This window comes from Cygnus atratus, chromosome 2, assembly GCF_013377495.2.
Source record: "Cygnus atratus isolate AKBS03 ecotype Queensland, Australia chromosome 2, CAtr_DNAZoo_HiC_assembly, whole genome shotgun sequence".
In the NCBI taxonomy this organism is placed as follows: domain Eukaryota; kingdom Metazoa; phylum Chordata; class Aves; order Anseriformes; family Anatidae; genus Cygnus; species Cygnus atratus.
This window is the reverse complement of record NC_066363.1, coordinates 13,623,965-13,639,043: the sequence shown is the minus strand read 5'-3', so window position 1 is coordinate 13,639,043 and position 15,079 is coordinate 13,623,965. Positions and strand designations below refer to the sequence as shown.

Below are 15,079 nucleotides of genomic sequence, written 5' to 3'. Positions count from 1 at the left end.
GGTATCCATACATTAATGAGCCTCAAACTTCATTTTCCCAGATGATATTCCCATTGTCAAAATAACATTACTGCCTGATAAGTACAGTTTAGCATGACAGAAAACAAAAATAAGTTGTCAGTTTGTGTCTTATCACTAACATTAATTTTTTTTAGATTAAATGAATGCCAGCTGGTATAAAACTTACTTTTGAGCACTTCACGCTAATAGAAAGAAAACGATGCCTCCAGAAGGTGATTCACCAGCTTATTTTAGACTCTTTTCCCAGACTGAGATGAATCACCCTCTGAAGTTCCCTATGCACATTTCTGCATAGCATTCCAGCTTATGAATCCATGTGAATGTATGAACAATTTTTTGGTTCCTATTTTCATTTAACTTTCTATTTGATAATTCAAAGAAAAGTTTAAGAACAAAGACTATAGTGCTTTAGAAATTATTCGGGATTCTTAAAATGATTGTTTATTATTTTGGGGACAGTTGCCTGGTTTTCAGTTGATTTCATCATCAGAGTGGCTAGAGAGAAGCTGGATGGTGAGTTCTTTATGTTGGCCTTGATAAGCTTTGCCAGTGCTCAGCTGCATCCAGGACAATGACCTCTCTTAACCACTAAAAACTGTATTTATTAGGAAGGTTGATTTTATTTTTTTCGAGATAGTAATTTAATGGTAATAATAATATGAATTTTGAATACACTTGTGAGAGAATCTTTTTTTTCTGTGCAAATCTTTTTTGTATGCATCTTGTTTGCCGTGAAATTCCTGTTAGTTATTAGTAGAGAAAATAATACAGAAATTATTTTTGGAAAATTAACAATTATCTGAGATGTTAAGAAAAAACAGGTTCAACAATCATCATGAGAAATGTCAATAATTACAGATATTTTCTATTAAATCTAGAACCATATAATTTCATTAACTAGAGAAAATATAATTTGTGATTGGTAGAAATGAAAAAAGCTACCAACCTATCAAGTGATAGCAAATGAAAAAAATATTGTAAGATTTTTTGATGGATATCACTGATCAGCAAGACAAGAATTTTGAAATGCCATTATTATAGTCTCTTTTAAAGTATTCTTAATTTTGAGTTGTCTTTTTTTTTTATTTAAATGTTTATGTTCATGTATATGTTACTTTCTTATGTATTAAAGACTGAGCACTCAAAGAGACTGACCTTGGTAAGACAGAGTATATACCTATGTGAGCAATTCAATTGGAAAATAGCACTGAAATCAGTATTTATCAGGTTATCAAACAAAAAAAGTAATAATGCAAAAAATAGATAAGACTTTCAAGAAGGTGCCGTATGAATGTTTTCTTTTTCTTTTTTTCTTTTTTTTTTTTTTTAACTTTGGCTTATCCTAAGTAAATTAATGTAAAAACTTTTTTTTTTCTTTTTTAATTTTGGTGTATTAGATTAAAATACGCAAATTTGTCATCTATCTTCTAGATGATCTTTTGTCTGTAATTGCTGTCATTATACCACTATTTCTATAACACAGTCAGTTTTCTTTTCTGAGACTCAGATGTCTTTTATTTTGAAGATTTAATGCTATTTTTTTACTGGAGATACTCATTAAATGTGTGCTAGATAACAGACAGCTTCTGTTCAGATGGTATTATTTCAATGTTCTGAAAGCTTTTGGGTTGTGTTCTTTTTATTATTTTAACCTTTTGCTCTCATACAGGCTAAGGAGTCCAGTATAAGTCTATTAACCTTCCAGACAACTAAAACAAGATTTACACTTTGGAGTGAAGCTTACTGACAGAAAACTGGACAAATTCAGTGTTTGGTCAGACATAGGACTTATGTTTATATTTGAGTAGTTTCTAGGTTCCTACAAGCTGTGGATCTACAACACCAACTAGGCAATTAGCTGAGACCCTGCGTATGTAACACACCCAGATCTTCAGCAATAACAAAGGTCCCTAGCAGTGAGCAAAGCATGTCCTTTGCCAGAAAAGAAATGTTGCTGCATCTGCAATGAACAGCCCTTGAAACAAGGCTTAATTGAGAGGTTAGTGTGATGGTGCACTAAGTAGTTGAGGATAATATTGCAGCAAAAACAGTCACATGTGCAATTAATTTTGTGTAAATCCAAGAAAAGGAAACCTTTAATAAGAAAGCAGAGATCATATCATTACATGTGTGGTAGGAATCTTTTTAATTATGCCACCATAAAGTACTTCCTCTCTGCTATATGCAATAAACTTGTAGGCAACAGATTTGTTACCTAGTGAATTAAAAAACAGATAAGGAGAGGTTACCACTGTACACTCATCTTATTCAGTTAAGATGGTTTAATATATTCTGGTTGTTCAGGACAATCAGGACAATCAGGACAAATCAGGACAATTTTTCTGCAGAGTCACTGATTTGGTAGTGTGTGTGTGTTGTCTGAATATATCAGAGTTACTCTGAAGTTAAGGAGGCTTCACATTTGGGACTGGAGCAATGGGGTCAGATTTCAACAAATTTCCATGTACCTACAGATGTTCACAAGTGTTTCTAGAATTCCTTAAGTGGGATAAGACTGTTATGACTTTGGGAATATCTCCGTCTGAGTTTATCTGCAGTCTTCTGTGCTTAGCGTCTTTAGGAATCTTATGCATGTTTAAGCAGCTTTATGCACTGACACCTCAGTGACTGCCTTTCACAATGCTCCCCTTGGCCCATCCCACTTCTCAGTTGTGTTGTTCTGTTCAACTTCTTTATTTTCCTGCATTCCCAGAGCAGGAAATACTCACCCAGTATGATCCAGTATGGTGGTTTTTTTTTTGTTTTTTTTTTTTTTAAATTTAGTGTGGGCCCCCATCTCTTTTTCCAGTTCTACCACACAGTTTTAAAATTATCCCCTTCACTCTGTATTGCCTTAAAATATGAGATGGTGAAATCACAAAGAGGACATAGTTAAGGCCACAACTTTAAAAAAAGAGAAGTATCATTCTTAATATGAAAAATTTCCCACAACCTCTGAACTTATTTTTATTTAAAATTATCAAAATTTCCTAAACTGTAAGGCAATGATTTTAAAATGGTAGTCCACAGACTTTCATGTTCCATGGAATATTTCTACAGGGAAATATGCAAAGAATAGACTTTTGTGATGATTGTTAAACCATACTTTTCAGTAATGTTGAAAACAACTGTTGCTAGGCTCAAATTTATTATCTACAAGTTTGCAGTTTTACTAGAAAATATTTATGGTATCTACAGATAAAAATCATATGTAATAAGGTATAAATATTTTCAGAAATGATTAGTGAAACGATTGATGTGTCCAAAGATTTTGTCTTATTAAATCATTGGTCCACTGGTTCATGGCCAAGACCCCATGCAAAAGGGTCCTAGAAGAGGTGCATAGAAAATCTGGTGCCAAGAGGAATGATTTGTTCTGTGTGCACTGCATAGTTATGTATGTGTTTGCAAAGCAATGCATGTACAGTGCATAGCACATAAGGTGAAAATAGCCTCTATATGGTTTAGCAGAGCCTTCTTAGCTTGTTCTGTGAAGTCTTTTTTACATATATGCTTAACTCTTTTTTTTTTTTTTTTTTTTTTACTTTGTTAAAGTAAATTGTGAAGAGAAAATGAAAGAAGACTTGAAGTTCTTAGTACAGTATAGCAGTGCACTCACAGGTTAATAGTAATCGAAAGAAAGAAACAGCTAATGGAGCTGAGCTAATCCAGTGAGAAGTTCTAGCGATTTTCACTTCATAGTTAACTAAGAATAAGTAATGAATAGAATTCCCAGGAGGAATGGAGAAAGGAAGATAAAGGCTGTGAAAATATAGTTAAAATTAAAATGGATAGATTTACCAAAGGTTATTTGAAAAAAAATCAAATTCTCTGCCCTTCCGGAATACAAGAGGTATTGGAAGAAGTGGGAGGGTGCTATGTCAACAGGGAGTCAATATCTGCCTGGATTCTCATCGCAAACTGTAGATTTCTACACCTAGGTTGATAGGACAAGAGGCTTAGTCCCTCTACTTGAAGCAAATAAGACTGATGTTGGGGAAAAAATAAAAAATAAAATAATAATAAATAATTAAATAAAAAGATTTAATCATTTTCTTTCACTGCAGAAACCTGGATCCCCTCAGACCTTCAGAGGGAAAATCTTCATGTAAAAGCCTAGAAAGTTCTCCATAAAAGGGATGCTGAAAATTCTAGATCCAGAGGAATATAAGACTTGCCCCACTTCAGAAAAAGTCTGGCGCAAGCAGGAATGTCTCATACCTCTTAGTATGTGAGACAAGGTCCACCCATAGAGGCTCCTATCAACTATCCATTTTGCCGAGCTGCCAACTGAGAGATAAAGAGGAAGGTAACAAAAAAAATTAATGGCACAGGTGTTTTAGTCTTAGTGTCCCACATGCCCAATCCAAATTAAAGATCTGTTATTTCAACTTCAATTTATAGAAAAATGTTATATATTTACGTGTCTTTGTAGCTGTTGTTCACATAGATGTACCTGTGCTTGCCATGTATGTCTTCCATACAGTTTCCATACTGTTGTCTGCTGTAGTAAAGGGAAACTTTCAGGGCACCAACCTAGATATTTTCTCACAGCTTAAAAGAAGTTGTGTGTGCTGAGACCTGTAAGCTAAGAGATGCTTCTGGATTCTTGACATATTTACTGAGCAGGAAGGCAATTTTGCAAAGTCGTAAAACTTATAACAGTTCCTTTAGTGTGCATAATAATAGCAGTCTATGCTAGAAATAATCATATAGTAGCATCTCACAACCTATCAGCAATGGGTTGTAATGTAACTGCAATCAGCTCCCTAGGAAGGGTGTCTTCATCATTCCAAGAGCAGAGTAAAAATTATATCTTTTTAATTTTTTTTCTTTTTTTCTTTTGCATAGGAAAGAACTTACCTATTACTAATACACATGGCTTGGAAACAGAAAGGCATATGAGATCTTTCCAGTGATATCTCCTTCCTGCACAATTACTTGCTGCAAGAAAAAGATCTCTGATGTCAAAAATAGGTTGTCCACAAACTACTGAACAGTCTCTCTGTAGAGAGAACAATCCTTGAGCTTTCCATCCACAATAATCCAAGCAAGAGGATACATTATTTTAAATGTTGATCTGTATTAAAACTATTCATTAAAAAAATAATAAACAATTAGCACATTAAATGATATCATTCTGCTGTTTCCTTCAGTTTTCTCTTCTATTTCTATGTATTCACCTTTTTGGATTTTGCCTCACAATTCATTTGTATGATTTTGGACTAGAAAACAAACAAATTTGATCAGTATTTGAAACATACTTAGAAAATTAAATTAAAAAATACTGAGGGTTGTGCTCTTGTGTGTTCCTGGTGTTTACAGGAAGGAAGGAAGGAAGGAAAGGAGGGTAAAGGAAGGGAGGGAAGAAGAGAGGAAAAGAAAGGGAGAGGGAAAGAAAGGGAGAGATTAAGGATGGAAAGAGGCATTTATTTAAGAAAATATTAAATATTTATATTTCAAATTTATCAAGAATAAATGTCTCTGATTTTATTCTCAACAGCATATCTAAGAGAGTGACACTTCAGCTAGGTAACAAAACCATTTGAGGCAAAGAAATAGTCTAAGTTCATCCTATTTTTTTTTTTATAAGTGTGTCAGTTTTACACACATTGAAGTCCTATGTCTTTCATGCCAAAAGCTGTGAGATGTGATCAGTTCTCTAGTCAGTCTGGCTGTACAATTCCAGTGTTACTTTTTAGTCAGTGTTGATTAATAGCAACAATTCCTAACAGGAATTCTGTACAGCCTATGCATTTCAGAATTGGCCAGCATAAGAAATAGGTGTTTTAGGCAAAATGTCTACAATACTTTTGAAAGCCATGTTATTTTTGCCTCAAAAATTTACTGTAGCAAACTATTTTAGCTAGATTTTTCCCCCTCCTATGCAAAAGTTCATCCAGGAAAAAACAGAAATATAGAAGGTACTTTTCAGAATCATTAGCATAAACCATGCATGGACATTTATTAACACATATGTACACATTTCTTGAATGCACAATTTGACTTACATAGCAATCAATTTCTGCACGATTAACACATAGTAAAACAGCATACATTTTCCATTCTTTTTCTTCTTCTTCTGAGAAAAGACTCTAGGAATTCTATACTCTAATATGTTTCTGGGCCATCCAGAAGGAAAAATATACTTCCAAGAATCATGCAAAAATTCTATTAACACATATGTTGGCCTGAGATTTTTTGAATATCAAAGTAAGCTGCAGTTAATTCTCTTGCATCCAGCTGCATTTGGTGGTATGCTCATCACAGTGAGGAGGCCCTTTGCTGTTTCCATCCTTCACTACTTATGTCAAACAGTTTACAGAGTGGCAATATAAATTCAGACAGAGAGCTAGGAATGCCATCAATGAGTTTGGGAGTTTACATTGTGTTTGTGTGAGGTCACTGTGTGTTGTCTTCAATGATCAATGGCCTAGTGAGTGTTTTTAAAGCTAAAGACTACCCTCAATGCCTTTAGTTACTCCATGTTAGGTTATGTTTTAATAGGACGGCTCAGGCAATTCTTCTCTTTCATTTCTATGTAACGGATTTGTGACTGTTTTTTTTTTTTTTTTTTTTTTTTGCATTTTCCTGTACTAATAACAAGAAATCAGGTGACCAGTAAGATAAATGATATTTAAACTAACTGTGACAGATGTAGTAGAGGTGAAAAGGTTATACCTATTAATAAACAAAGTTTGAAAGCCTTTTAACACCATCTTTCACATCACGCTTATCTAACCTTTTACACAAGATGACTTCCACAGACTTATGAGAGGGAAAAAAAAAATCCAACTTTTTTTTTTTTTTTAAATACCTATCTCTCTCTTTCTCTCTTAATGTAGTCATTAAGAGTTTTACGTTGTCTTCCTAAATGAACAAAGGCAGTACTGGTGGTACAGCAGTTAGCATTTTACTTGGATAAAGAAATGCGGCAGATTTATTTTGGTCCCAGTGGGTGCTGACATTTTAACCCACTTATCTCTGATTTATTCAGTATTTGACAGTCCCCAAAAAATGATGTATTTTGCCTGAAGGCTCTGTAGGTGAGGCAAGTTGACATATGCTTTATCCTTCTGTTAAGGGGGTGACTCCTCTGCAGTCCAGTGGATGAAGCAGGGAAAAATGGAAAAGGAAAATGTTCATGCTAAGAATTTTTCCTCTTTTTCAAGTTCCTGGTTTTTATTGCATTTAGAAGGCAATAAAACTAGAAAACTTTTATTTTATTACCTATTTTATTTTATTTTATTATTTTATTTTTTATTTTATTTTTGTAGCATGGTAATGCCAAAAATAATCCAGCGAATTCTGGAATAATCAGTTATTTTAATTTTTTATGTTAATCAAAAATATTGGACACACATATATATTATTTTATCTTGTAAGGATTAGATGGAAGGATATGCTGTATTTACACACTTGGGAAAATTCAAACACATTTGACAGCAAGTAGGCCAGATCGCAGGGTCTTGGGTTTGGTTTTGTGCTGCATCAGGAAAAATCCTGGTTTAAAACTTAGTGTAAAGAACATCACAGTACTACTACTACTACTACTACTACTACTACAAAAAAAAAAAAAAGAAAAAAAAAAAAGGCCTGATCTTGTATTTTTCGTCAGTTTGTGAAGATGGAAGCAGAAAAATCCAAGTGAAAAGAAATGAGCAGGATATACCCATAGTGTATTTGAAGAGAAATATCTTGCTTCAGTAATTCTGGGAGAAAGGACAGTATTCAGCTGGGAATGCATGCAGGAGTCGGCTTTTCTGCATCTCGAGTTTCTAGACAGCATATGCTGCTTGTTTTATATCTCCCAGATTGGTCTTTGTTTTAGTTAACACTTCAAAATATGTTTATATATATTGTTCTTTATGCAATCCTTCAGGATGCACTTGAAGATAGAAGCAAGTGAGCTTACCTAAACTGAGATCTAACTGGAAATGTACTCCTTAGGGAGCACAAAGTTTTTCTTCCAGGGCCTGAAGCACTGGTTGTCTCAGTAACTGACCTCACCTTTGGACTCTGGCTTGCTAGGCAGATGGATTTTCTTGCCAGTTCTGTGTCAAGATGTGCAGAATGACAAATGCAGAATCAGGAAGCTAATTTCTTTTACAAATGGCCATGTGCACAAAACTGGGGTTTAGTCTCTTGTCTTTTTACAGTACAGTAAAAATTACCATAGCTATTATTTTGACTGGAATCAGTTTTTGTTTATGTGTTTGTTTTTGAAAAATGAAATAAACTTAATTAGACATCTGCCATTTCTTTGTCTCATCTGTGGGTTAGGGGATGTAAAACATAAAGACTTTTTTTTTCCATTTATTCCCCTGTGTCTTGTAGACATTTACAAAGTAACAACAGTAATTTGAGTGCAAGTATATTTAAAGAAGGAAATAATTAATAATGCTTTATTATACATAAGTTACTTTAGAGACTGGCATTTTCATAGTCTTGCAAAGCTAAATACTGGTTTCGTTGGACGTAGCTGTCACCAACAGAGTGACAGAAACAATAGTAGGACAAAGAAAGCAGAAATCCTGATTAGGTTTCCACTTCATACCTCTGTCTCTTCAGTCATGCATTTATTTTTCATCTGAGACTGGTAACCTACTCCATAACTATTAAAGCTAAATGGCATAATCCAGTTTCCAACAGCATAAGGCCAAAATTGACTGTTGATGAACCACATCCATATAGATGCCTAAGGTGTTATCCAAGTCTGAGTCAAATGGCCCACAACCACTGACTACCTCGGAAATTAGCTGACACTGTTAGCTGCAAGCAACATCAGAACAGGAGATGCTTGAGTATACTCAGCAAATCCAGCTATTCAGCTCCATTTGGAAGACACTTTAACACATTATTCAATGAATTATTTTTTCACTACATCCCAGAAAGCAATGTTTTATTAACATTTGATAAATAAGAAGAGTAATTGTCTTGATGGCTTCTCAGAGAACAAAATCTCTCTACTACTTTTTTCTCCATATTTCTGCCTAATACTTCACAACAGTTCAAGTATAATAACTAGCTTCAATAATTCTTCTCTTGTTCATAATGAGTCTTCCAACAATTAAGACAATTACATTTGAAAAAAAGGATTATTGTTTTTTTTTAGGAAAAAAAGCCCCTACAGTATGCTTAATATTTTGTTATGAAATATTGCCAGCCACACCATTGCTTTCTTGCTCACATTTCCCTGACAGTCAAGAGACTGTTCTGAAGCAAACATCGCATTATTGATCAGATGTTTCACGTGTTCTCTTGCCATTTCATTGGAATTGAGATTCTTCTGTGCTCACAAAAGAAAACCAAAAGAGTAAATAATACCATTGGCAGAGTTTTGTTGTTTCTTTTTGTACATTCATGGTAATTCTAGAAAAACAAGATTAAGACTGATCCTCAGTAGCTGCCTTTGAGAAGGCAAGTATCTTAAGTACAGCAAGTTCTGTCATCTGGAATTTCTTTCCTCCAAGTTCTGAAATTAAGGTGTCAGTGTCATATTTAAAGTAAATTTCTATAACTTTCCTATATTAGCATAGAATTTCATATTTTTACAGTTTCACTTTAGGAAAAACTGTTGACGACAAAGACTACTATTGTACAGGTCTTAATGGACATGTAGATCTCTTCTCTTTGCAGAGTCATGAATAGGAAAAAAAAGTAGCTTCCTTAAAAGAAATTGTGCTTAATAGTAAGTAAAAAAGTATGCTGGCTTAGGTGCTTCCACAGCTCCTATTACTGTAATGTTAGAGCAATTCAAAGTCTTCAGTGTGTTCTGTGAAATAGTGAAGAACTGTCATTCTCAATTTTGCAGATGGGGGAGAAAAAGGCAATGTAACTACAATTTTATGTCTCTGAGCCATAAAGAATTGCCAGCTGACTACTCTCAGGAAAGTGTATGGCAGAACAACTACTTGAATCCAGGTTTACTAATGCTCTGAACAGTGGAGTGCTCTTCCTCTCCTGCATATGGAGAAGTCACTACAAAACTGAAAATATACTTTTTGGTGCCTCAGGACAGCATCACTTCAGTAACTTGTACCAGTGTCTCCTATTCTGGTGCCTCTCCCCAGTATCTTACTTTGTCCCTGTTGCTTTGTAGACACTTCCCTCTGTTTCTTTAATTCTTCCCAGTTCTTGCTCAAATCTGGCACCATGCTTCCCGTTTCTGGGAAGAAGAAAGGACAGATCGCTAGTTCTCAATACTTTTCTCAGTGGGTAATCCTAGCCAGATAAATTAGTCTGTATTTAAAGCCTTAGGTCAGAGGGCTTTATTTTGTGGACAGTAGGAAGTTCTGACATTCTGTGAAGAGAAAGCAAGCCCTTAGAGAATGCTTCAGCACAGGCAGTGCCTTTGCTGGCAATTAGACTCAATTTGGTATAAAATTATAGGTCTTGTGTCTGGACAAATATGCTGAAGCAGTTCTATCTCCAACAATTTTGTGGTACAGACATACATTCGCTGCAGAGCCTTGTGAATACATGAGAGATTTTCATGGGGAAACAGGGCTAGAAACATCAAGTTCTTGGTACTCTAATTAAATATACATTGTTTTGCTGACTGTAGTGTTTTAAGCATTCAGTTATCCTTTATATCTGGTAGCACTAGTAACCACTAAGGGTCACAATCCTTTTGTGAGATGTGGCCCTCTCTAGATCCTGGTGGTTTCACAACAGAAAGGATTGCCTGAGTGGGACAGGACATTTGGGTGCCACCCCAGTCTCCCAGTGTGCTGCCAGACATGAACAGGTGTGATGTGAGGAGTGTGGGATATCTTCCTTCTTTCTCCTCCTTTTCATCTGCTGCTATAAAAGGAGTTTCACCAGTCTGTATCCTCCAGAAACCCTTATCCATGATACACACAAGTAATACTCAACCAGGAGACTTAGTGATATAGCTTGATCAAAGTAGGGTTAAAATAAGTTAGTAGCATGGCATTAAGCAGTCTGAAATATCTGTCCCAACATCTGGGTAAATACCTAGGTCAGTTAGACCTCAGTGAGCTCCTTGCTGCCACAAATGACTGGCTACAGGTTCTGGACTGGTAAATTGAAAATTGTAGCACGTAAGGGCACAATATAGTGTGCTGCTACAGGAGGGTGAACTTAGCCATAGTTTAACTAGAGCATTATGTGTTGTGAATCTGTCCAGATAATTCAGTCTGACTACCAGTATGGGACAACTTTTCTTTCAAAGGCTTTTGTTTCACATTCTATATTAAGTTTACTTAATATAGATTACCAGATGCTCAAGGGAGAATCAACTGCCATCACTGTTTAGTTTTGTCTTTGCAGAAATCAAATTAAATAACACATCTAAATCCTTAAAGCAAAGTGGCAGTGTCTGTTCTGGCTCTATTTTCACTTGCTCAGCATTTTTTTTAGGAGGAGAAACCTCTTCATGCTTTCTCAGGAATTCACTAAAGATTAGTTTAGATTCACTAACAAGGGAGCCTGGTGGAAACTCCATAATGTTCCAATTTTCCACTTCTTTACCACAGATGTATTTTCTACCTATGGCAATTATATGCATTGGGATGGATCATAAAATGGTATTCACTAAATTTAATTTACATTCTTTTATATATTTCCAATTTAACTTTTGATTTTGATGGAAAAAGACATAGCCTTAAACCCATCAAGCACTGTTTAAAAAAATACATTTTTAAAAGCAAATTTATCTTCTAACAGTGAAATATAAACAGAATCTTTGTGAAGTCAGGAATGTCAGGATTTCAGCAGTACAGTAAGCTAAAGACATTATTTTTACACCTCATGAAAATGAGTTTAGTCAGGTCTTATCCTAGATTTGAGTATAATAACCTGACACAGTCTAGGAGAGATATCCAGATACAGTAGCTTCAGGAAAGGATTATTGTGCCTTCAAAATGAATCAGTTTCTCCTGGGTCATATATTTAAAGAAACCCAAAGCTTCTTGGCTGGTACAAAATGGAGTCTGTATCAAAAATAACTATATTGGACCCTATCAGTTTCTCCTGGGTCATATATATATAGCCTATCTCCCTTCTTGCAGCACTGTCTCTTGTCTACTTCAGACCAGAAGTCTTTTAGTTTTCCAGTGGAAAGCTGAAGATGAAGATTCATGAATAAATTCATGAAATTCATGAATTTGAGGATGTGATGGTGAAGAAAGTGCTAGAAGACTCTTCCATCTGGATGTTCACATTTTCTGGGGAGCTGGGGAGAAATAATGCAATCCAGACAGACAGAGAAACATAGTTTCCCACCAGCTGCTATCAGACAAAAAAGTCTTTAAAGATGTTTAAAATTACTTTTAATATGTTTCCCTGTGTTTTCATAGAAAGTTACATGATTTAATTTGTCACTTTGAACAGTAATGTCAATATGCAGATGAAATATTCAGGAGTAATGCAGCCAATTAGATGTAGAATGTGGTTCTTATATACGTAATCTCCATTGTCAAAGTGCAAGATAGTTCCAAGTGAAGACTGAAAAAAAATACCTACAAGAAGGCCCATTGATGGAAAACAAACAAACAAACAAACAAAGCAACCAAAACCAGACAAATAACACCAGATGCAATAAATCTTCAGGTGAAAATAAAAGGTGGTAACAGTAGGAAAAAAAAAAAAAAAGTCTATATACAAAATTAATGTTCAGAATGAATGGAAAACTTTAATTGGTTTTCAAACCATTAGCTTGAAATACTGATAGATTTTTTTCTCTGGAAAAAAAAAATAAAAAATTGGAGATTTCACGAATAGCTGGAAACAGCAGTGAGAACCAGCAGTGTGTGCCCAGATAGCTCTGCAGCTACAAAGAAATTTTTTTTTCTGTGGAGTTTAGTCTAAAAATCTTTGTTTTAGATAGCCTTTCTGACCTATGTCAAATGAGTCAGTAAACTCACCCTGTTAAGTAATGTCATCCTTTCACATCCCAGAATGAACTGTAATCTGCCCCAATTTTGGTAAACAAGTGGATTAAGCATGAATCTTGATCTCACACTTTCTTCAGAAGAGGCAGAAATAGATTATCTCAGTTGGGCCATGCAGGCTCTGTTACTTGTAATACCTGTCTTTCTGAGAAAGCCACATACCACATCCATTTGTTCAATATATTTTGTAGGTAGTAAAACATTCTCAATTCAATAATGTTCAGCCAATGCAAAAGCAGTCTATGGCATCTGAATCAAATTAATTTCTTATGTATTCACAAAAAATACAGGATACAGTCAGAGGGGACTAAAAATGCTATAAGATGTTTGTTGCTGTTATCTTGAGGCAGAAAAATTATTCTTTAAGTGTCTGCCTTTGCTGTAAAACCAATCTCTTTCTGGTGACAGCTAGCTTCCACCTAACCATACCACTGAGAAAGAAGAGAAGAGCGAAGAACTTATTTCACCATATAAATAATATGGATATCTAATTTATGTTTGTTCAATGGTGAACCAAATTTAGTTTTAGAAGGAAGGAATAGGCTTGAAAATATGAGGTACCTATTTGTGTTAGGTCCTCAGTTCGTTTAGATCTGTGCCAGTCCACTGAATTAATCTGGGTGGCAAAAACTGAGAACTACGACTGTAATTTTAAACTAGTAACAAAAAAAAAAAAAGAAAAAAAAAAAGGCCTGCTCTCTAAATTTTATAAATTATTAACAGAGAATCAGTGAGACTGTGAAACAGCTAATTGGCCCCTGTGGTCAATTCTCAATAGTCCTGAGAAGTTCACTGGTTTCAGACAAAGGTTCTTTGCTGAGCTTTAGGCCAAAATATTCCCAGAGTCTGAACAAGTTCATGTTCTTTTATTTATTTTTTTATTTTATTTTATTATTATTATTTTTTTTTAAATAGCACATTTCAAGGCCAAACCTTGGCAAGAAACAATGAGGTCAGGATATTTGCTCCATAACGAAAAATGTGAGAGTAAGAATTGGCTTCTAACATGGATTTCATTCTGAAATACTGTATCTTAAAAAGTGGAGGCAGAATGTCAACTTTGTATATAATTTGGAGTTATAGATCTAGGAATTAATCTATGAAGTCGAGAGTATATGTTTAGAATTATCCAATTAGGTATTTATGTATAAGTTGTTTTATTACTTGTGTATCAACATCACATTGTTATGGTTCTTAAAACATTTATATTGATATCTTTTTTAAATTGAGTAATAAAATTTCTTTAACATCAAAACTGTGAAGTTTCATCTGGGGAATTTTTCAGCAAAATAAAAAATAAATTAGCCAAAGTTTCCTTATATATATATGTATATGTATTTAAACAAAAACAGAAAAAGCCTATGAATTGAGTCTTTTCAACTTTTAAAATAATGGAAACATATTTTATTTTCTGTGTTCTTTTAGTAATAATGCTTTAATATACAAGATTAAAAAGTAGTCCATTTCAAGTAATACAAGTGAAAGAAACACCAAAGTCACTGCATGTCTTTGAGTCATGGGAATTAAGTGGGATTAGATCTCTTTAGATAGAGAATATCTTTTTCAGGTAAAATCAGGTTATTACATTTATCAACGTATTTATGAATCTACATATTTATGAATGTAGAAACATCCAAGGCTGAAATATACCAACATCAACTGATTCATAAAGACATCCAGAAGTACTAAGATGTCTGTGAGCTCAACGACTCTTTTGCAAATGAGTGTAAGGGGTCCTACGGGACACTGTGGGCTGTCCAAACAGGTTACTCAGGCTGTTGAATAGAAATTTGTGGAACTAGATATATGTGTAGGTGAGAATTAATTAATCTTCTGAGTGGTCTCTTCATACACTAGTCAGAAAAGCAGAGGCAGCCTGAGTGTGTATAGTGTAGCTCACAGATGTTACAAATTACTGTTGAGTACTATGATGTTTCATTGTTTCTACGAGTTACCGAGTATGTCATATATTCGCGATCTCAAGATACTTCTAAATTTTCTCATTTTAAAGGAGATGATGATGAACAGAGCTCTACTCCACCAGTTTTCCAGAACTATTCTTCTAAACTCTTCAGAGGTTGCTTTCTAACAGTCCATATGATGATGTTTCAAGAAATACTTTTAAAGAAAGGTCTTGGTAA

At 34.5% G+C, this 15,079-nt stretch overlaps 1 long non-coding RNA gene across 2 annotated transcripts; it reads left to right on the top strand.

The window, feature by feature from the left end:
- The first annotated feature begins 376 nt into the window (after positions 1-376).
- On the top strand, positions 377-5,153 carry LOC118247433 (uncharacterized). Of its 2 annotated transcripts, XR_004778436.2 has the most exons (4): positions 377-534; positions 1,691-2,020; positions 4,089-4,330; positions 4,873-5,153. It is a non-coding gene; the product is annotated as an uncharacterized LOC118247433 (long non-coding RNA). The 2 variants fall into 2 exon arrangements; XR_004778437.2 differs by lacking the exon at positions 1,691-2,020 and having other exon boundaries at positions 381-534.
- Positions 5,154-15,079: the final 9,926 nt, after the last annotated feature.